This window comes from Aquarana catesbeiana, linkage group LG13 (assembly GCF_042186555.1).
Source record: "Aquarana catesbeiana isolate 2022-GZ linkage group LG13, ASM4218655v1, whole genome shotgun sequence".
NCBI lineage: Eukaryota > Metazoa > Chordata > Amphibia > Anura > Ranidae > Aquarana > Aquarana catesbeiana.
In genome coordinates, this window is record NC_133336.1 from 182,493,897 (window position 1) to 182,518,341 (window position 24,445).

Consider the following 24,445-nt stretch of genomic DNA (forward strand, 5'->3'; position numbering starts at 1 on the left):
CAGTGAAGTAACACTTACAAGTCTGATAATCTCACGTCTCTGTCACTCTGCTCTCTCCTCCTATTACAATGGAGCATACACTACAGTACAGCTAACATACTCATTGTGCTACTTCTCCCACCTCTAGTCTGAGCTGTACAATGAAGGTACTTACATTGCTTGTATTTAAAAGAGTACAATTAAGATGTAGTAAGGAATACAGAACTGCATTAATTTATGATTGTTTTTATCTACCTGGAGTTCAGCTTTAATTGTAGATTTAGAACTAGAAATTACAACAGAAGAATACATGGTTTTACTAGAGATATTGATGCTGATTTTCTACTAAATTCCAATGCAAAGTGCAATTTCCAAAGTTTGCAAAATGAACAGTCTATTTGCCTTTAATAAATCAACCTCTTTATCTCATAAGTTTCACTGTAATAGTAGAAGTGAATAGGAATAACCCAGCAGTCTTTTTAGAATGGAATAGTGATTTTAAAGTCTCATTCAGCAATTACGAAGATCTTGTAATCTAAGACAAGAGTGCCATATTTCTCCTCACACGCTATTGGCTAGTCCATCAGTGCATGATTTAAAGGATCCTGAAACTCATAACTTTATTAAGTGTAATTGGTTATTGTCTATTACCTTGCCTGGATTTAGCACCCTCATGATGCAGTAAAGAATCCTGTAGTTTAGAATAATTACCTTTATTAGCTTTCAAAATCTTGCTGAAGATCCCTTGTGGCATTTCGGAGTCTTCACTCTTTGGGGCTGTTTATACAAAATACACATTAGGCACATCTAGTAAAATAATCGTAACCAAAAAATTAAAGTGACTTAAGTTTCTGTAAATATTGAAGCCATTTTACAAACTGAAATATCAATTAATGAAAAAATAGGGTAGCTCTACAAAGCTATCCCTGATCTGCGAAACTTCTGGTGAGGAAATTCTTTAAGTCTTTGCCTGAATCACCATGATTATCATAAACACTGTCACCTAAGCAAAGGGAGATGACTTATAAAAATACCCTGTTGCCAGGGTCTAAAAAACATGCCGATGATTATATGCGCATGTAACATATTTTAGGTATGTCATTAAATGTAAAAAATCTTCCTTGTGTAAACAGCTGAAAGCTGGAAACTGCTGCTTGGATGTGATATCATCAGCCCCAGCAGACTCAGAGCTTTCGCTCAAATGACACTTTATAGTATTCCTCTTCACTCCTCCCCCAGCAGCTAAATCAAAGTTTATGTGGGGAGGTGAGGGGAGGGACAGAGATGCTGGGCCAGCACAGACAGTATTTGGACACTCCCAGAAAAGGAGAGGGCTAAGAGAAACAATGCGGGAGGGAGCTGTGCTAGGGAAGTGACTCACAGAGTAGTCAAAATTTCTTTGAAATAAATAAATAAAAGCTGGAGCGCACGCTGCAAGCGAGACATACCACAGATCTGAAGCTGTCAGTATTACCCGTAGCTGTTGAGTTTTTTTGAGGAGTTTCCATAGCATTGAATACTTGTTTTTATTTCTATTTTTTCTGTCTTTTTTTACTGTTTAATTTTAAAATAAAAACAGTCCTTATTTGTGAAGGGATATTTAGCTTAACCACTAGGGATGAGCCGAACACCCCCCTGTTCCGTTCACACCAGAACTTGCAAACAGGCAAAAAATTTGTTCGAACACGCGAACACCGTTAAAGTCTATGGGACACGAACATGAATAATCAAAAGTGCTAATTTTAAAGGCTTATATGCATGGTATTGTCATAAAAAGTGTTTGGGGACCTGGGTCCTGCCCCAGGGGACATGGATCAATGTAAAAAAAAGTTTTAAAAACGGACGTTTTTTCGGGAGCAGTGATTTTAACAATGTTTAAAGTGAAACAATAAAAGTGTAATATTCCTTTAAATTTCGTACCTGGGGGGTGTCTATAGTATGCCTGTAAAGGGGCGCATGTTTCCCGTGTTTAGAACAGTCTGACAGCAAAATGACATTTCAAAGGAAAAAAAGTCATTTAAAACTACTCGCGGCTATTAATGAATTGCCGGTCCGACAATACACATAAAAGTTCATTGATAAAAACGGCATGGGAATTCCCCACAGGGGAACCCCGAACCAAAATTAAAAAAAAATTGACGTGGGAGGTCCCTCTAAATTCCATACCAGGCCCTTCAGGATTTTAAGGGGAACCCCGTGCCAAAATTTAAAAAAAAATGGCGTGGGGTCCCCCTCAAAATCTATACCAGATCCCTGCCCCCCCCCCTGTGTGAAATGGTAAGGGGGTACAAAAGTACCCCTACCATTTCACAAAAAAAGTGTAAAAAATGTTAAAAATGACAAGAGACAGGTTTTTACAATTCCTTTATTTAAATGCTTCTTCTTTCTTCTATCTTCTTTCTTCTATCTTCCTTTGGTTTCTTCCTCCATCTTCTTCTTCTTCTGGTTCTTCCTCCGGTGTTTTCGTCTGGCATCTTCCTCTGCAGCGTCTTCTAACCTTCTCCTCGGGCCGCTCCGCATACATGATGGCATGATGGGAGCCTCCCGCTGTGTGACGATTCTCCTCTTCTGACAGTTCGCTGTTTGGTGAACTGGTGAACAACCGATATTCGACTCGAACTCGAAGTTCATCCCTATTAACCACATCCATTTTACAATTTAGTTTCCATTTTGAGTTTTTCCTTACTCCATTGCACATATTACTAGGTGCGTATTGGTAATGTGTTTCGTTTCTCATGCTCCTGTTATCTTCTTTTGTGTTTCGTTTCTTGTAAAGCACGTGATTTCTTAAAAATAATTAGTTTCACTTTTGTCATAAAATGTCTCTGTATTTGATTGGATAATTTGTATGACATGTTCAAAGGGTGGTAGTTTCTGAAAGCCCCTTTAAATATTCACACCAAAGAATAAAGATTAGATTTGCTCAGCGAGACTTTGTCATTCTTTTTTATCATTGTCTCAATGGGCTAATCTCACAGGCCTGTGGGGATTGTAAGGTACACCTTATGCAGAGTTATCAGGGGTCTAAAAATATCCCTAGACAATCTACATTTCCTAACAGCTGGGGGCTCGTCCGGGATTGATCATAATACGTCCGGTGAACTAGATTTATATCTATTTTTCTCTTGCCGTGATTTATTTAGAAATTGATTCCTTTTAAAGGGACCTGTAATTAATTTTTAGAACTCGATAAGTTTAATTGCTCTAAGAAGCAATAATACAGCTGTTCTGAGTTAACAGCTAGATAAACCCCTGGATGGGCTTCAATAATTGCTCTGGGTGGGTTTTAAGGACTTTGAGAAGAAGTCCATAGAATAAGACTGCAGCCATTGTTTTGGGTAAACAGTGAGATAAATAACTCCGGGAGAGTTTAAGGGCTTTGTGAAGTCCTGTGTGTAGATTCTGAGAAATCTATGATTTATACAGTACTGTAATTATAAGAAATAGTCTGATGAGGTGTGCCAGACAAAACCTAATCTCTGCTTTATCGTCCTGTTGTGTAGCTGTCCTAAGATGATTTTTAATGTTTCTCTGTGTGGAATTTGTTGGGTGTCATAAGGTAAGATGACACCTTTTCCACTGCACTGTGTTATACTCATAAGTAGAATGATGCTACAATATCTGGTAATGTATTGATGTTTATTTTTAATGATTTATATATGAATGCTTTGACTCTAAAGTTTAAGATATAACTTGTTTCGTATTGTAGTCTGCAGGATGACTCTGGCATTGCTTCAGTGAGTAAAAATATTTTCTTTTCCTTGCAGTAATCAGACGTTCAGTGTCATTTTAGGGAAAGAACTAAAAAGAGAAATAAAATATTGGGTGGTCTGACAGAACTAAGTCTTATACCTGGAATTACTGTTTTAAGGTTTATTGATGTTTAGTTTCTGCTGATTTATCTGTATAGGATTGAAGAAGAATTTTAGAGTTTATAAGGAGCCCTGGATTGGTGAGTATCCAGGTTAATTTCTTTTTATGTACTAACAAATGTCTCAAAAGTGTCCTGATTGTATTACCGGTTTTGTTATTCTATTATACTGGTCCTCGGACATATCTTGTAGCCAGGGGAGTTTATCATTTTAAACTAGGAAAGGGACCCTTATTTAGAGAAGGCAAACCACGGGTTCAAGTTTTAAGGTTTAATTTACATAACAAATTTGTGTTTACGAAGGGTTGACAGTAAAGGGAGTAATGTTACTTATTCGAAGAGCAGGGGAGTCTTATCAAGTCTGTCCCAGGTCTTTGAAGTATTGTGACATTAGGGACGTTTTTACCAATTAAAATTTGGGTAGAGCGTTAATAACACTTTCTTAAGGTAATACATAAATTGGTGAGGCTAACTTTTAATTAAAATATGCTATTTGAATAATTCTTTTTGCTACTGATATTTTTTGCGAAGGGGAAGTCAGGTGCAAAATTTGGACATTTGGCTTTTTGCCAACAGGGTTCAAGTGCTAATATCTCACTAACCGTAATAGATAGTGGGGAATTGTTTGCGGCATTAATACTACCGCAATTGAAGGCACTGTTTGAACCTGTTGGCACTCTGCCAAAAATTTGAAATGTAAATAAAAATTGTTTGGCTATAAACATAGGAAAAGTAATAACATACAGAGACTTAGTATCTACAAGAATTTAGAATGTTTAGAAAGAAAAATAAAGATGAAAATAAAAATGCTGTGGAGATCCTTGACTGGACCGAGGCTCCCTATAGCATCCTAGCCCAAACATTGTCCAAGATGAGTTTAGCAGAGTCATAGGATGGTAAATTTAAGGGTTAAATCGACCTTCTCTCTGCTTGTACTGTGTGCCCCGCCTTCTCCCCCTTACATTCCACAACCAGATAAGGACCTCATCACATGAAGACACACAGCAACAAATTTTTTTTACCAGCTTGCAAGCAAAAGTCAGCAGAATCTGTGTTAGAATTCTGGAAAAGATTTATAGAAGTTTGGACACAAGAGGCAGGATTTGTTCAGTATAACATGCACAGTCTCTTAATACAGACATACCTCAGCAACCTTGGCCTTAAACATGCACTTACAGTAAGACAGCAAATATCAGATTGGGCTACAGGCACTGTAACTGATTTTTGCAAGAACTCTTTGTTTTTACTGTATTGATTGACCAACACAGTCGTCAGTTTGCCTGGTGTAGAATGCCGCAGGGTTACATAGACTCACCTGTGGTCTATTCTATAGTACTCCAAGCCACCCTCGGGCCTTGGACTGCCCCTCATGGTTCTGTACTGTTGCAGTATGTTAATGATCTTTTGATTTGTAGTTTTTCAGAGGAGGACTACTGAGCTGATAGCCTATCCTTATTGAAATGGTTACATGTATGTGGTCACAAAGTGTCTAAGAAAAAGTTACAATGGTGTAAACAGGAGGTTGAGTACCTAGGGTTTGTGCTGTCTCCGGGAGTTAGGACAGTCAGTCACAAAAGAGCTGTCGCTCTTGTGGGTTTGCCCCGCCCACTTACCAAGAAAGACATGCTTACCTTTCTTGGAATAATTGGTTGCTGCCGCCAATGAATACCTGACTGTTCTTTCTATGACAATATATTGAGACAAGCAACCCTCTCTGAAATGTCTGATACTGTAAAATGGTCTGATGAAATGTTAAATGTTTTTGCCATGTTGAAATGTGCAATGGTTACCAGCCCGATCCTAGGCCTCCCTGAAATATGGAATCAATGGGAGATGAGTACAGCGCTGCACCAATAATAATGGAGAATGGTTACACAGTAAGCAGCTGACACTCCTCTTAGACAAAGGAAAATAAAATATAATAGAAAGTGTATAAAGTGTAGCGCTAAATGTGTAAATATTATAAATGAGAAAAGTGAACTAGGCCCAAACCATTCCTGGGGGGCCCACGAGAGAAATAAAAATAATATGGTTCAAGGTTACATATAAATGACTAAACACAATCAAAAATAAGCTAAGTGCCACACACTGTCATATAGATTGATACTATTGGACCGGTGAGAAAACAATGTGAAAAATAATATAAAAGTGAAGAAATAACAAAATGTCCATAAATGTTGAAAATTATGATCTAGATGAAATTCCACACCCGCCACCCAAAAGTCTCTGAGGGTAGGATAGTAAAAACAACGATGGAGAACTTCTGCCAAGTGGATAGATAAAACACCAGGTAAATAAGACGTCTAAATGAGTGTCGGGACCACCACCAAAGCATCGGAGGAGGCTTACCGGAACCAGGTGACTTGAGAAGACATACGTCTTACAAGTCCCAGAAAGCTTGTTTAGCCACCAAGGCTGGCAAGATGGATCCCCAGATGTCCTCAACTTCAAATGGGGGGGGGAGGAGAGAGATAGAGATCCCGTCACAGCTTCAGCCGTCCAGACTTATCAACAGGCCAACCGGATGAAATTACATGCCATGGGAGAAATAAAGCTCACATGGCATGATATCGTTTAAAAACATGAATTTATTGAAACAATAAAAGGAACACTCACATGTTAGGAGATCAGAATAAGCTCAAAACTGTATAACAATCGCGGTGATCGTAGGGAGTCCACCCAACATGTTTCGGCTAACGAGCCTTCATCTGGGGTGTGGAGCCCCCCTACCTCACCGCTATTTAAACTAAAAATGACCCCCACTGGGAGTGTCACAACACAGGAAGTGCTCCACTGATGTCACTTCCGGTTCAATAGATTGGTATGGAGTATGTATAAATTGTGGGATTCTGGTCAGTGGTATTAAGCCACTAGTGCCAGTTAATAGCATTCGAAAGTAAAAATAGTAAGACAAAAGAAACGTCTAAAATGTTCATATGGCCGGCCGACCCGGAAGTGCTCGGAATTAGACCAAGCCTCGGTGTCAGCATGGCCAGATAGGCAGACCAGAGCGCCGTCACGCTCCGCCCGCCGGGCGTGTCCAGGTAGCAGGGCCGTGTGCAATAGTGGAAGTCACAGGGGGACGTCCGCGTGCGCACCAAGCCTCGCTCTCAGTAGGCGAATCCGTAGGTCGGAGCGTCATCACGCTCCACCCCTCGGACTCAACATCTGAAAAATAAACAGAGCCCGTCTTTGTCGAATGCTGCGCACGCGCATTCGACGCTCGGGACTCAACTACGTCACCACGCCGACAGCTCTCACACTTCCTGCAAGTAAGGAGGAGGGCCCCAATAGGCCAGAGAAGGCCGTAACTCCATCTCGGCGACCTCGTAACCCAGGCCAAGTGTCAGCAAAGGTGGAAATATTGGGAACCTGGAGCACAACACAAATTGTGAACGTCTACGCGCTCAAAATAAGAATAAAAATATTGGTAGAATTAAAAGATTTGTGTTGATATTTATATGGGGGCAATAGTCACAACCATACAGTGTTACAAAGTGACACTACCAATGGGGGGCATCCCGAACAATCTATATAATGCACCATGAACAAAGGGAACTACCAATAACAGTAATACCACTAAACCAGGGAACATCCACCATGATACACAGATACATGAAGTATTGGTATAATGTCACGATATAAAATATGTTAGTGGTCAAAAAACAGCCTGGCATTAATGTAAGAATTTAATTAAAAAACATATACACCAGAAAAAGATATGTAAAAATATAAAAAATAAATGAAATATAAGGATAAAATTAAGAGAGATCATGAATAGCTATGCCTGATTAATAAACGAATTGATGTCCCACTCCACGTTAATACCTTGTGGGAAGTGGCAACCCAATTCGTAAATCCAGTAAGTCTCACGACGAGAGACCCCCCTAAGGGTTGATCCACCCCGCCAGGGGGCCACATATTTGTCGATGATGAGAAACTGGGTACCTTCAGGGTTCCGATCGTGGGATTCCCTATAATGACGAGGTACAGTGTGTTTGGTATTACCCGCCTTGATAAGGTTGATGTGCTCAGAAACTCTGGTCGTAAATGACCTGATAGTTTGTCCCACATACTGTTTGCCACATGGGCAGGTCAGGAGGTAAACTACCCCCGTGGTCGCACAAGTGCAAAACTGCTTGATCTTGTATGAACGGCCAGTCACCGTGGAAGAAAAAGAGTGACTTGCTCTCCTACCATTGGTATTATATTGACAGACCAAGCATTTTTTACAAGGGTGAAAACCGGTCCAATTGTGAAAAAAGGAAGGTTTATTTGGGGGATTAACCACATTAGGTGCCAACCTATTACGAAGGGACGGAGCACCCCTGAAGACCACCTTAGGGGTTCCGGGTAACATAGGGCCCAAGATCTTATCTGTTTTTAGAACGTCCCAATGGTGTTCAAAAATCCTTCTGATGTGTTTATGTTGGATGGAGAAGGATGTCATGAAAGACCATTTAAAGTCCTCATTGACCTGTCTAGGTTTGTCTTCTAAGAGTGTTTGACGATCAACAAGACAGGCATTGTCTATCTCCATATCCAAATCTGAGGGTTTATAACCCTTCTCCAAAAATCTATTTTTAAGAGACACTGCTTGGGTCTTAAAGGTGTTGAGATCACTGCAGTTTCTGCGTAATCGCAGGAACTGGCTTTTAGGGACTGATCTGATCCAAGGGGCATGGTGGCAGCTATCGGTAGGAATATATCCATTCCGATCGGTGGATTTAAAATAGGTACTGAATACAAATTGGCCTTCCCTTCTCTCAATAGCCAGGTCCAAAAAATGGACAGAAGATAAGCTTGCTTCAAAAGACAAGACAATATTCCTGTTGTTATCATTGAGGGTCGCAAAAAAATCAACCAAATCGTCCGAAGTCCCAGTCCATAGGAGGAGGACGTCATCTATGTAGCGAGCCCACAACAAAAGGTGTGGGCTCTGCATAGCATAGACGACATCCTCCTCCCATTTGGCCATAAATAAATTGGCCAGACTGGGAGCGAACTTCGCTCCCATTGCGACACCTTTATGTTGCCGGTAGAATCTACCATCGAACCAGAAGTAGTTGTGCTGGGTTGCAAACTCAATTAGTTCGATAATGTAGTCCACCTGGGGCGTAGCAAGGGAAGCGTCTCTATCAAGAAAGCATTTGACCGCATCAATGCCCCTGTCTTGTGGGATGCAGGTGTAAAGTGATGCAACGTCCGCAGTTGCCATGATGAGATCACCTGGGTAAGAAACATTAGAAAGTAATTTGATCACATCTTTGGTGTCCTTCAAATAGGACGGCATCTTAGTGACTGATGGCTGTAGGAAAAAATCAATATATTTTCCAATTTTTGAAGTGACCGAGTCAATGCCACTGATTATTGGCCGACCAGGGGGATGTAGGGGATCCTTATGAACCTTGGGCAGGTAATACATAACGGGTATGCGCGGAGCAAGTGGGACTAAAAATGATCTCTCTTTCTTGTTTAAAATATAAGAATTATACCCTTTAGATACCAGTCGTTGTAACTCTTTCTTATACTTATGTGTAGGGTTACCTGGTAGTTCGATATATGTCTCATGATCTCCCAAAATGCGATGCATTTCATGGATATAGTCAGATTTGTTCAATAAGACAATGCCACCGCCCTTATCGGCGGGACGGATAACTAAGTTTTTGTTGTCACATAGAGTCTTTAGGCCTGTTGAAGGTAAGGGATTGGGGAATTTGCGTTTTAATGGAATGTTGGCTAGATCCCTCAACACTAATTCCTTGAACAGATTAATAGCCGGTGAGGGCTGTGTTGGAGGGCTAAAAAGGGAGGGGTTGGATAAACCTGAGTGGACAGTGCCAGACGTTGCCGCCCTGGCTACATTCCTAGAGGGATTAGAGATAATATACCTCTGGACATTAATTTTCCTGATGTACTTCTGAATGTCGATAAAAGTATCAAACTTATTCAGTTTACACGGGGGAGCAAATTTGAGTCCTTTATTAAGAATGATTTTCTCTTCCTGAGTGAGAACAGTATCACTCAGGTTGAAAACCCCTTGACAGGTTAAGTTCTTTTCCTTTTTTCGTCTCTGAACCCTCCTCTGGACCCTCTCTTGTTTCCGGACCTCTTTGTTGTTTTGGGGGGCCTCGTGAAAACCCAGAGTGGTCCGTGGTCCAGAATAGGGTCGTTTGTAGGGAGATGGACCATAACCAGCATTAGGGAACGGGTAGACGTTCTCGTTATGTTGATCCCGCAAAGGGGAATATCTGTTGTATGTTGAGACAGGGGGGTGCCTATAGTATGGTGGATTCTGATGTTGGAAATAATGGGGAGGATCGTAACTGCGACCTGGAGAGCCCCTATAATGGGAACTCTCCCGATCGTAGTACTGATGATCATCTTGACCTCGATGATCACCCCTATTTCCACCTTTACCCCTACTCCTAGAGTAGTGACCCCTCCCTCTTTGTTGGTTTCTGGGGGTATGCGCGCTAGGGTGTCGACCTCTACGTGAGGAGGGGCGCACATCCTGAGCTCGCCCCTTATCAGCTGACGGTTTGGGATGAACAGAATGCTCCTGGGCGGAGGCTGCCATACCCGTGTCCTGGGCATTAGTCTCCATTGCAGCCTCCAAAATGGGTGCCGCAATGGATTTCTGCCATCCAAACACTTTCCCAGCTTTATAGTCACCAATATCTCTGGAATATTTTTTATGTTTTTTAGTTCTTTGTTCCTTGTCCTCCTTTACAAGATGAGCTTGCAAATTGGAAGACAAAGTATTGTATTCAACCGAGTTTTTAAAGGAAAGTAATTTGTCTTTAAGATCTTTAATCTCTCGATCAAGGATTGAAAGTCTAGTACGTTTCCTTGAAATGAGGAAATCGAGAAACCTGATGCCAGCATCATTGAAATATGTGAACCAGGTATCGAGTTCGGACTCACCCTGTTGAGGGTGAACATCCCATCTCAGGCTCCGTGGGATCATACCTTCTGCCACATATTTTTCTAAGAAGGCAAGATCCCATTGAAGATGGAGCTCGGAGACCATAACATTTTTTAACCTTAAAAATAGTCCACCTATTTCCGAATCGTTAGAGGTGGCTACAAACACACCATCGAAATATGGCAAAATGTATAACTTGTTTGCCAGGGAAAATTGCAGAACCATGGCGGGAGTACTGGCCCAGGAACATGGTGGGAGACTGCGCCTTGTAGTTTTTTTTCTCAAAGATGGTCCCGGTGCAGGTTCAAGGCATGCCCACGTGTCTCAGTACTCTAGCGTCCTGTGCGATGGTGGTTGAGATGGCCACTTCTTTCACTCTGGGACACCACACCACACTTCACACCACCCACAATGTGTCAATCCTGTTGAAAAATGTACATACACAGCACATGTCTGCTCAGAGGTTGAGCAGATATGAGGTAATTTTGCTGTCCAATCCAAAATTGCACATCAAATATGCTTCTCCCACTGCAGGCCCAGCACCAATTTTAAAAGCCCATTTAGGATTAAAAGGAGAACAGGATGAGGTCGTGCCACAACATGACTGCCTTAACCTCATTCACCAAGATACATCACCCAGGTCTGATTTATCTTCCTCAGCACTACCAGACACACAGAATGGTTTTTGTGGATGGTTCTTGCTCTAGGCCAAATGATCACACATACCATGCAGGGTATGCAGTTGTGCAGCTTCCAGATATTATACTTGAGGCCAAACGTATCCCATATCAATCAGCACAGGCTGCTGAATTAATTGCACTCACTAGAGCATGCCAGCTCTTTGAAGGTCAGGACGTAAACATTTACACTGACTCGAAGTATGGGTACGGCGTGATATGAAGTAGGCGTGGCTTCGTGACAGCAGATGGAAAGAACATTTCACATTCTTCTTTGGTAATGTTCCTGCTAAAAGCTATCCAGCTACCTAAAACACTGGCTATAACAAACTGCAGAGCACATACAGGCCAACAGACAAAGATAGCCAGGTAAAACGCTCTGGCTGACCTTGCTGCTAAACAAGCTGCTATCTCACAGACAGCAGACATCCAAATGGCTATGCTGATACCTGACATATCCCCATTTGAACAGTCACTTGCAGATCTTCAGGATTATGCATCAAATTATGAGTTAAGGGACTGGGATAAAAAGGGTGGAAAGATCCAAAAAACTGGACTTCTCTGCAAAGAGGGGAAACCATGAATACCAATGGCAAGTGCATCACTCTTCATCTCACAGTAGCACAGAATAGGCCATGCAGGTATACAGGTCACGGCTGATCTTCTGAGTAGAGATTTTTATATTCTCAAGATGGGTCGAATTTTTCCTGACCACAAAAGAAGATGCACAAACAGTAGTGAGGATCCTCACTCATGAAATCATTCCTCGATGGGGATGCCCACTTCATATAAACTCAGACAATGGTCCAGCTTTCATGGCCAGGGTCTGCCAGGACTTGGTAAAAACTCTCAAGATAGAATGGAAGTTCCACATTCCCTACCACCCTCAAAGCTCAGGGATAGTAGAAAGAATAAACAGAACAATAAAAGACAAGATAAGAAAGGCCACAGGAGGAACCTTTGCCAACTGGAAAAAGGTCCTCCCAGCAGTCTTGGCAGAAATAAGAATGACCCCTTCCAAAACTAAAGGGTATTCACCTTTTGAAGTTTTGATGGGTAGACCTTTCCCACCCCATGGGCCAGAGCACCTTTAATGGTAGGAAAGGGAGATTTAGACTTAATACAGGAAGAATATGTAAGAAAACTGGTTGAAACATTGGATACAGTCGAAAGAAATGTTGCTTGCACCTCTCCTTTTTTTTCACAGGAAGCTACTCACCCCTTCAAGGTGGGAGACACCGTGGTGGTCCAACAGCTGAACAGAAATAAGAAGCAAGAGTATCCCTTTGGACCTCCTACCACAGTGGTTGTAGTGACCAGAACAGCCATCCTAGTGGAAAACTGCCAGTCCTGGATCCAGTCCAGCCGAGTAAAAAAGGTTGCCCAAAGCCCCAGGAGCAGGAAGGAGACCTTGGATAAAGGAGGCCTTCAAGCAGAAGTCCAAGCAGATGAAGGAGGAGTTCCTGGGGAAGCAGGTCTGGCCAGAGAAGATGACCTAGCTTATTTCACCACAGACTTCTGGCAAGGCATTTTGCCTCCTGATCCTGATCTCTCTGATAGTGTTCCTGCCCACCTGGATCATCACTAACTGTATCTACCACCCTGAAGATTTGGGTGCAATTAAAAGTATCTGTGGGAACACACACACACAAGAGAACATTACAGTGACACAAGCTAGAACAAAGAATGAGATTGGAGATAGTTTTACTGATAAGATGCTTTTGCTAAAATTTAAGTATGCCTATGCTCAAAAAATCAGAGTATGAAGAATGTTGGATATGTAGCAAATTATATCCTAGCACTGCCCAAATTCCCCTTTTGGTTGTACCTTTAAATATTTCCTCCTTCCTCAACGAGACTCCTCCTGTCTTCTTAACTAACATATCCACTCTGTACATAAATAACACTGTTACCTTTCCGATAGCAGGTAAAACTCATTCCCCTGATTGGTGTTTTAATTTAGGGAATGAGACACAGACTAACTCCTCCATTTGTAGTAGGTCAATATTTAACATCTCCATGTGCTAATCTAGAGGCCAGTATACACCCCAGATACCCCCTCAAACACTGCGACAAAAGGGAATTGTTCTATAAACAAGATATGGCCTGGGCATGGTTTCCTTCTTGGACAGGATGGGGTATAGACATGATGAAAAGGTTGAACAATTATTCAAGTATATTGTATGAGATAATGGAGAGGAATTCAGATGACATTGCTATGTCATAGAAACATAGAAACTAGAGCAATTAGAAAACAGCTAGAACTACATGAGTTAGCTATAGAAAGCAAGAGTGCAGCTCTCACAGGTTTATATGAAATGACTGAGGACTATGAATGCTGTACTTGGATCTCTAACACAAGTGCCAAGGTGCCTGACTACTATGATATTTATCCTTGCTCTAATTCTTTACCTCTGCTTTAAGTGTTGTATTTGCATAATTGCACGCATTCAATCTCCTGATGATAAGGTTCTATCCTACATGACATACATGAAGAATCATCAGGCAATCTATGCCACAATCCCAAAGACTACTAGAACACTAGATAGAATGCAGAGATCATCTTATATGATCTAAGAGGGGATTGAAGGGATATTTAGCTAAACCACATCCATTTTACAATTTAGTTTCCATTTTGTGTTTTTCCTTACTCCATTGCACATATTACTAGGTGCGTATTGGTAATCTAGTTTTGTTTCTCATGCTCCTGTTATCTTCTTTTGTGTTTCGTTTCTTGTAAAGCACGTGATTTCTTAAAAATAATTAGTTTCACTTTTGTCATAAAATGTCTCTGTATTTGATTGGATAATTTGTATGACATGTTCAAAGAGCGGTAGTTTCTGAAAGCCCCTTTAAATAATCACACCAAAGAATAAAGATTAGATTTGCTTGGCGAGACTTTGTCATTCTTTTTTATCATTGTCTCAATGGGCTAATCTCACAGGCCTGTGGGGATTGTAAGGCATACCTTATGCAGAGTTATCAAGGGTCTAAAAATATCCCTAGACAATCTACATTTCCTAACAATTTGATTACTACACTATGGGAGCCCATATCTCATTTTTTTTTGCATGAAAAACTTTACCTGCACTGGATATCGGAGAGAGTAATAAGAGAGGAGTACAGCTGGTTGATCTGGCCCTGGAGAGATTTTTTGCATACTTAGTTCTATCCAGTCATGGGATATCCATGGGAGATCCATAGGAGCTGGATACTTGATGGAAAGGTTGGAGAGGAGCCTAGCTGCATGATCTATCTTTGGAAACATCTTTGGTACATCAAGCCTATCTTCTATGTGAGACACCTCTGTAGGGGTTATTGGAGCTGGTGAGTGGGGACCCAAGAGGGGGAGCACCGAAAAAGTCACCTGGATTTTTCCTGTGTTTACAGTCACCAAGCACTTAAGAATCACAAAAGACTTTGTTTTGATTGATCTCTTGATGTATTTTTTGGATTTAGCACTTGTGTTTTAATTTTTGGGGTTTTTTATTTATATTTTTATTATCTAATATTTTTCAGACACATTTGGGACTGGCTTTTTCCTATTATTATTTCGTATTGTAATACCTGGATCTATGATATTGGATTAGCACGTTTTTTGAATCACTTTTGTAATATATTTTGTATCATCTTTACAATCTATATTTACCAGTAATTTAGTGAGGTTTGCACCATTGGTGTATGCACATTTAATAGTCTCATTAGAGGCAAACAGCACCTAATAAGTGTTCTGGGTCTGTTGCCTTTCATTATATAGGGAGTGCCTTTTTACCCTTATACTTGTACTTATATTCACAGCTTATATTTACCAGTAATTTAGTCAGTTTTGCACCATTGGTATATGCACCTTTAATAGTCTCATTAGAGGCACACAGCACCCAACAAGTGTTCTGGGTCTGTTGCTTTTTATTATATAGGGAGCGCCATTTTACCCTTATACTTGCACTTATTAAAATTTCTTTGAAAGTTCAAAGCCACATTGCAGGTGAATAATAAACCATTTATGGAAAGGAAAATACTGCAAGCAAGCATTTCAAATAATTTATTTTTCTAAGGGTTTTATCTGCAATGTTTTAAATTGGTGAAAGGATCTCTTTAAAGTAATGGGTGTTTACCATAAAAGCTATAAAAATGTGGAATGGTCTTTCTTAGAGGCTGGTTCTAGATGAAGAAGGAAAATAATTGTATAGATTATCTGGCCAGGCTGATTAGGGCCAATGGAGCAGTGCAAACAATTTTTAATTTAGGAAGTAGGATTTAGGATTAGGGATGTTATAAAATAGGGACTAATGAACTGGAGGAAAAAGCAGAACAAACAAAACAGCTGATAGAGAACAAAAAGAAAGCAAAAATGATTTCCTAAATAAGAATGTTAAAAAGCTTACCATCTTTGTTCACTCCAAGTAGATGGTACTGAAAAGTAAAGTTTTGTATCAATATCTTATTTCAAATAAAATACAATAATAAGAGCCCATTCACACAGGGACGACTTGTCAGGCGACCTAGTCGCCTGACAAGTCGCCTCCCGTTCTGTGCTATGGAACTGTTCTAAGGGGAGCGACGCAAGTCGCTCCGACTTAGAAAAAGGTTCCTGTACAACTTCGGGGGCGACTTGGGGCGACTTGCATAGACTTCTATACAGAAGTCGTCTTGCAAGTCGCCCGGGCAGTCGTGTGCAGGTCGCCTCGCTGAGGCGACCTGCAAGTCGTGTTGCCCCTGTGTGAATGGGGTCTAAGAGATAACAAGTTTTGGCCCCAACTCATCCCCATCCAGCAGAGTCCTCCTCAGTCCTACTGGGAATCTCTCAAAAGTGAGGTAAAATCTTTTCTTAGACAGATGTTACCACAACAGTCATCATTGGAAGATTTTACTGTATTCCCTGTTCTGTTCCTAATTATAACATTTTGGATTTCCCCTCACTTTCTGTCCTAATGGCAATGGCCTGTACAAAAGTCAAATCTCCCTACAGGGGACCCAGGCAGTAATAAGGAAGTGTTAAAATCTAAGAGGATTCCTAACCCCCCACCACTTTATCCAAAAACTAAGGAGATAACTATTTTGGCTAGAGTTACACTTCACTACTAGCTAATATTGTCAGTAACTCCTTGGAATATACTTTCCTAAATATAGTTGTCACCTGTCCCCTGGACTGTTCATGTCAGCTCATCATCTCACCTGTATTTGTGTAGATAGAGGTAGACTGGTCACCAGCTCCATAACACAGCCCAGAAGCAGGAGGAAGACTTTTTCATTCATCTTGCTCAGAATTCTCCTTCACTGTAATGTGAAATATCTTCTCTCTGAAGCTTGGTATGACACTCATCTTCTGGATCAGCTTTTATACAGGTACCAGAGAAGATCTGACCAATCATGAGACAGGAAACCAAATTTTAAGAATGACCTAATTGTACGTGTTTGGGAATTAGAAATGTATTATTATTTCATGTGTGCCACTATGATCATTATTATCTTATTATTGTCTTGGTGTCCCGCTGTCGAACGTGTAATTGATTGCCATGGTCTCCTGACAATTGTCTATAATTACATAAAAAGTTCTTGTGTAAGTAATATCATCGTCAACTGATTTTTCCAGCTAAGATTTAAATAAATTGGGAATGGCAATGTAATTTTACATTTATTTTTATATTCAAGGTTATACCCATTCTATGAGATAATTCATCAATACAGTGCCGAGAGCAATGATTTGCAAAATGCAAAAACCCGCAGTAAACAACGAGAGATAATTTCTCTTTTAATTTGAAATTTGATCGTATTAAATTAAAATCTGATTGCTTAAAGTGTTATTAAAGTCTCGTATTTTTTCATAAAAAAATAAACATGTTATACTTACCTGCTCTGTGCAGTGGTTTTGTACAGAGGAGCCAAAATCATCCTCTTCTTGGGTTCCCAGCCGGCGCTCCTGGCCCCTCCCTCCTGCCAAGTGCCCCCACAGCAAGCAGCTTGCTATGGGGCCACCCGAGCTAAGCCGCTACTCTGTGTGTCTATTCAGACACAGAGCCGTGGTTTAGCCCTGCCTCCTCCCACTCATCATTGGCTCACTGACTTTGATTGACAGCAGAGAGAGCTAATGGCGCCCTGCTGCTTTCTTAGCCAATGAGGAGGGGAATCCAGGACAGCCGAGATTCTTGTGCAACATCTCTGGTTAGAGATGGGGCTCAGGTAAGTATTAGGGGGTCGGGGGTCGGGGCTACTGCACACAGGTTTTTTTTTTTTTATCTTAATGCATAGAGATAAAAAAACCTTCTGACTCTAGAACCACTTCACTTTAATTTGGGTAAACCTGGTCTTCACCCTAGGCCTAAGTGCTAACCACTTTGCCACTGTGCCACCCTGGAGGTGTAGCTGGTTGCTAAACACTGAATACTATCTATGGCTATTGGCTATGCTGCTGCCTTCTTGGGGAACTCAAAACTGCAAAAAAACACAGGTAGAGAGGAGACCCAAGCAGCCTGTCAAACTTTCACGTACCTGACTGATGAGCCCAATGGAGCATAGGAAGGTCTCCCTTACGTGTCTGACTCGCGGCCCCTGGTAGAGCAAACAGGAGGCATGGGAGTGCAGAGTGGTATGAGAGCCTGGCGGGTCAGTTGCAGGAAGGGCAGCTCTGGGGTCCCATATGCATTAGAGATGGTCACCAACTGAACAGCAGACAGGCAAACAGGAGCACTCGATATCCACAGCCAGAGGCTGGATGGAGAGTCCATACACAGTTCAGGGGTAGAGGATCCCAAAGGAAGCAGATAGGCAGGCAGGTGCACAGGTAGATGATGCTGGAGCAGGCGCAGGGCGAACAGGTCAGGTCACAGGCAGGGTTGACAACAGGCGGGCAGTGAGGTACCAGAGGAGCAGATAGGTTCAGAGTCAAAGGCAGGCTGAGGTTAGGTGCTGGCAGAAAGCAAGGAGAATCCAAAGGTAAAAATGCAGGAAAATGCCCAGGACATGCACAGGAAGTGACCTCACCCTGATGGAAAAAGGCGGGAAAATACCCAGGAGGCGTAAAGGAAATTACATCAACCTGATGGAAAAAGGCGGGAAAATCCCCAGGAGGTGCACAGGAAGTGACCTCAAGCTTCCCTATATAAGCCCAGCCCAGACACTGCCAAATTGCTGGATTATCTTCAGTCCCCCCTTGTTCCTGTGCTAGTGTGTGATCTGTCCAAACCTGTTGTGACCTGGAAACCTATTTGACTACTCTTGATTGCTGCTTGCCATTGACCTCAGATTTGTACCTTAACCATTCTACTTCTTTGCCCCTTTTTGTACTCAGCTGCCAGATTATAACTGACCCTGGCTTGGATCTTGACCATTCTTCTTCGGATTAACCCTTTTAGGCTTCGTTGCCCAACTGGACTTGACCTCGGCTCGGATCTCGGACTAAGGCTTGCACAGTGCTCCGCACCCCTGGCACCCCTGCCACTCAATGTCCACCAGGTCTCTGTCTCCATCTCCAGAGGCTTTGAGGTCCTGAGGTGCAAGAGAGGCCTCACCACTACTTCAGTCTCACATCAGTTAAGTGGCCCTCATGACACTTCCTCTTTACAGGGAAAGGCCCCACGAATTTAGGGCCCAATTTCCTTGAGGGGCAAACCATTTTTAAGTTAACTGTGGATAACCATACCTGGTTGCCAGGTTCCAGAATAAGCTCTCCTTGTTTCCTCCTGTCAAACATTTTTTTGTTATATTCCTGTTTTGGTCATTGTTTCCTGTAACAGTTTATTGCTTGTAAGTCCTCATGCACACGGACGTTTTTACAGCTGCTTTTTTGAGCTTTTTTTGCAGCTTAAAAAGGCCTGTCTATGTTAGCCTATGGCTTCATGCCCACCTAGGCGTTTTTGAGCTGCAAGTGGCATAGGCGTTTTTAAGCTGTAAAAAAAACCCAGGACCAGTGGGTTCTGAAAGACGTTTTTCAGCTGTAAAAACGCTCTAACGCTGAAAAACGCTGAAAAACGCTGAAAAACGCTCAAAAACGTCATTCACCAACGTTTTTTAGCGTTTTTGATCCATTGAAAAAAAAAAAAAAAAAATTTGAAAAAAAAAAAAACGCTCAAAAACGCTAACGTGGAAAAACGCTCAAAAACGCTCAAAAACGCTAAAAACGCTATTGCAAAAACGCTGAAAAAAGCTGAAAAAAGTTAAAAAAAATCACTGCAAAGATACTGGCATTTTCATAACGTTTTTTAAACAGCCTGTGTGCATGAGGGCTAAAGCTGTAAAAAAAAAACAGGACCAGTGGGTTCTGAGAGACGTTTTTCAGCTGTAAAAACGCTCTAAAGCTGAAAAACGCTCAAAAACGCTCAAAAACGTCATTCACCAACGTTTTTTAGCGTTTTTGATCCATTGAAAAAAAAAAAAAAAAATTTGAAAGAAAAAACGCTAACGCGGAAAAACGCTCAAAAACGCTGAAAAACGCTGAAAAAAGTTTTAAAAAATCACTGCAAAGATACTGGCGTTTTCATAACGTTTTTTTTAACAGCCTGTGTGCATGAGGGCTAAGAAAGAAGTCCATTGTCTTGGAGACCACAGGAATGGCACACTCAGGTATTGTACTGGGCAGGAAAGATGGGTGGAAGCCGAAGTTAGCAAAAAATGGAGTCTGCTTGATGGCAGAATGAAGAGAGTTATTGTAAGCTAACTCAGCATGAGGCAGTAATGAGACCCAGTCATCCTGTGAGAAGGAAGAGAAGCAACGGAGATAATGTTCTAAGGTTTGACTGGTTCTCTCCTTTTGCCTGTTCGTCTGAGGATGGTAAGCAGAGGAAAAAGCCAACTCAATCTCAAGGGAACCACATAGAGCCTTCCAGAACCTGGAGGTGAACTGGACACCCCGATCAGACACAATGTTGGCTGGGACTCCATGAAGCCTCACAATCTCTCTAATAAAAAGATCTTCGCAGTCTCCATAGCCGAGGGTGTTCCTTTCATAGGTAGAAAGTGAGCCATTTTGGACAGCCTGTCCACCACCATGAAAATAATAGAAAAACCTTCTGCCGGGGGGGGAGTTCCACGATGAAATGTATCAAGATCATCTTCCAAGGTCTCTCTGGGACGGGTAATGGCTTCAATAGATCCCAGGCTCTTGCCTGGCTATTTTTGCTTCAGGAGCAGGTGTTACATGACTCCACGTAACTTTTGCAGTCGCCTACAGCTGAGGCCACCAAAACGTGCGCTGTATTAATTCGGCCATCTTCAGAGCACCGAAGTGTCCGGCCAACTTATGGTTATGGCAGACTCCAACACTGCTACCCTTAGGTTCTCAGGTACCACAATTTCATGCCAAATTAAACCATCCTGCACCCCTATGCTGTAGGAGTGCTGAAATTAATCATTGCATCGCGATTCAAGTGTCCCTGATGCGGCATCGATGCATAAGGACCGGAAAATCGATTGCGGGTGACATCATGGCGACTAGCTCCACCCCTACCGGGAATGCACTCCGAGAGTATTTTTAAAATTACATTCTTTTAATAAATTCTGTGTTACAATGGATGATGTGCCCCGTTGGCTGTACTGTGTGTGCTTTTTAAAAAACTGTCACTTCATACCGAATTTCACTGTTGTACGATATATCCCGCTCATGTGACTCCCGGCCCATCCCGCCCCTCTCCGCTCTCCTGAGTCCTGACGTCAGCGGGGAATTCTCAGTCTCGCCCGCCTCTCTTCTGATGTGATAGCTGTAGTCAGCGGGCAGGGATGAGAATTCCCCGCTGACGTCAGGACTCAGCAGACGTGAGAGGAGAGCGGAGAGAGGAGAGGGGCACAGGTGGCTGCGTTTGACGGGCACAAGTGGCTGCGTTTGACGGGCACAAGTGGCTGCGTTTGACGGTCACAAGTGGCTGCATTTGACGGGCACAGGTGGCTTCGTTTGACGGGCACAGGTGGCTGCGTTTGACGGGAACAGGTGGCTGCATTTGACGGGAACAGGTGGCTGTGTTTGACGGGCACAAGTGGCTGCTTTTGATGGGCACAAGTGGCTGTGTTTGATCGGAACAGGTGGCTGCGTTTGACGGGCACAAGTGGCTGCGTTTGACGGTCACAAGTGGCTGCATTTGATGGGCACAGGTGGCTGCGTTTGACGGGCACAGGTGGCTGCGTTTGATGGGAACAGGTGGCTGCATTTGACGGGCACAAGTGGCTGTGTTTGATGGGCACAAGTGGCTGCGTTTGACAGGAACAGGTGGCTGCGTTTGACGGGAACAGGTGGCTGGGTTTGACGGGCACAAGTGGCTGCTTTTGATGGGCACAAGTGGCTGTGTTTGATCGGAACAGGTGGCTGCGTTTGACAGGCACAGGTGGCTGTGTTTGACGGGCACATGTGGCTGCTTTTGATGGGCACAAGTGGCTGCTTTTGATGGGAACAGGTGGCTGCGTTTGACGGGCACAGGTGGCTGCGTTTTTGGCGGGCACAAGTGGCTGCGTTTGAAGGGCACAGGTGGCTGCGTTTGACGGGCACAAGTGGCTGCGTTTGACGGGCACAGGTGGCTGCGTTTAATGGGCACAAGTGGCTGCATTTGACAGGCACAGGTGGCGGCATTTGACGGGCACAGGTGGCTGCATTTAACAGGCACAGGTGGCTGCATTTAACGGGCACAGGTGGCTGCGTTTGATGGGAACAGGTGGCTGCATTTGACGGGCACAAGTGGCTGCGTTTGACGGGCACAAGTGGCTGCGTTTGACGGGCACAAGTGGCTGCGTTTGACGGGCACAAGTGGCTGCATTTGACGGGAACAGGTGGCTGTGTTTGATGGGCACAAGTGGCTGCTTTTGACGGGCACAAGTGGCTGCGTTTGACGGGAACAGGTGGCTGCGTTTGACGGGAACAGGTGGCTGTGTTTGATGGGAACAGGTGGCGGCGTTTGATGGGAACAGGTGGCTGTGTTTGACGGGCACAAGTGGCTGCGTTTGACGGGCACAAGTGGCTGCGTTTTGATGGGGGAGGTTCAGTATTTTTCAGTTTGTTTGCGCCCCCCCAAAAAATTTTGAGCACCAGCTGCCACTGGTCAGCACAGAGACAGTACAGGGAACTTCACAGGGCTGTTTGTCAGCTGTGGATTGTAATCCCTTCTGACCTCCAAGCAGCAGTGTGTGTGTGAATGTCTGTACCCTGTAGTGCACCGGATTAGTGCACTTTTTAAGGGAGAGAGGTTATTTTTAATTTTAATTCATTCCAGTCAATTTTTTGTTTATTTAAAAGTTAGCAGCTACAAAAAAAGTGTATCTTCTGACTTTTAATAAAAAGACACTCACCTGTCCAACAATCCAGCGACGTGGCCACCCAAACCCTCCCTTCTCTCCCCGCCTATCCACGGCGCTGGCAATACTACTGTGGGCATCCGGCTGTGACAGCTCACAGCTTCAAAGCCGGGTGCACATGTCTCACTGCGCTTTCCTGCCGGTTAACCAGGTGAGAACGGATAGGGATTTTGTTGCTGGACTGGACTCCTTGTGTGAAAACAAGGGTCTGGTAATCAGACCGGCAGACATGGGAGGAGGGATCATTATTTTAAATAAAAGTGACTACCTTGCGGAGATGCATAGAATATTGATAGAGACACCTATACTCCCCTTGGATCTGATCCTAAGATCAAATTCAAAAAGGAGTTGGAGGTTCTGGTCCAGAGAGGTTTTGATTTAGGCATCCTCAATAAGAAAGAGAAAACTTATTTGATACCTAGGACACCACGTACCCCGGTGATATATTATTTGCCGAAGATTCATAAGCATACTACCTGCCCCCCGGGCCGCCCTATAGTTAGTGGCATAGATTCCATCACATCCCGGGTGGGCAGGTACATTGATTTCTTCCTTCAGCCATTGGTTAACAAAATGCCTTCCTTCATAAAAGATTTCCGTCAGGTAATTAATCTGTTGGCGGCTCTCACCCCTAAGTAGGGAATGTGGATGGTGACTGCTGACGTCACGTCCCTCTACACTGTCATACCACACAATCTTGGTCTGTTTTCAGTTGAATACTTTCTCAGATGGGACTCAGGCCTAGTGGATGAACAAATCTTTTTTATTTTAGAGTTGCTTCAATTTGCTGCCTCTCGGAGCTATTTTTGGTTCGGAGGCCAATTCTATAAGCAAGATAGAGGGGTCACCATGGGGGCTAAATATGCCCCCAGTTTGGCGAACCTCTTTATGGCCCTCTGGGAGGAGGATGTCGTCTATGCCCAACCATTCGGATAAAAGATGGTCAGTTCACCACTGCTACCTACTTTAAAAGCACCGACCGTAATTCATATATCCCCACTTATAGCTGCCACCATGAGGCTTGGATTAGGTCGGTGCTTAAAAGCCAGTACATCCGCCTAAGGCGTAACTGCTCTGATAGTAGTGAATTTTTGATGCAGGCGGATGTCCTGACCAAACGCTTTCTGGAGAAGGGCTATTCGAACTTACACCTTAGTAACACACTAGAGGAGGAATTATCTATCGATAGAAGTGAATTACTCAAAGAGAAGAGGCCTGATACCAATAGGGTACCATCTGCTTCTTTTATCACAACCTATTCTATCCAGCATAGGAAGGTAGGTCAGATGATCAAAAAGCATTGGCACATCCTTATGAGTGATTCTACTTTTAATACCATCCTCCCTCCTAGACCTCAAGTGGTCTATAAGGGGGCACCCTCTATTAGAGGCACCATTGCTGATAATATCATTGATCCACCTACTTACAAAAGGTTTTTTTTTTGACAATCTCACAGGATTCTATCAGTGCAGGCGATGCAGAATATGCACATTGAATGGTTGTACTCAGAGGAGAATCCATTCCTTTAGATCCAATAGTACGCAGGTTGAGTTTGTGATAAAGCCTTTTGTCACCTGTTCTACCAAGGGGGTCATATACCTGCTCCAATGCCCTTGCGGGTTACAGTATGTGGGCAGGACTAAGCGACCCCTTATGGTTAGACTTAATGAACATGTGACAAATATCCTGACTGGTTTCCCCAAACACCCTGTTTCTAGG

At 42.9% G+C, this 24,445-nt stretch overlaps 1 pseudogene; it reads right to left on the bottom strand.

Annotated features, from left to right (window-relative positions):
• LOC141117100 (embryonic protein UVS.2-like) overlaps positions 1-24,445 on the bottom strand; it is a 128,615-nt pseudogene that overhangs the window by 100,010 nt on the left and 4,160 nt on the right.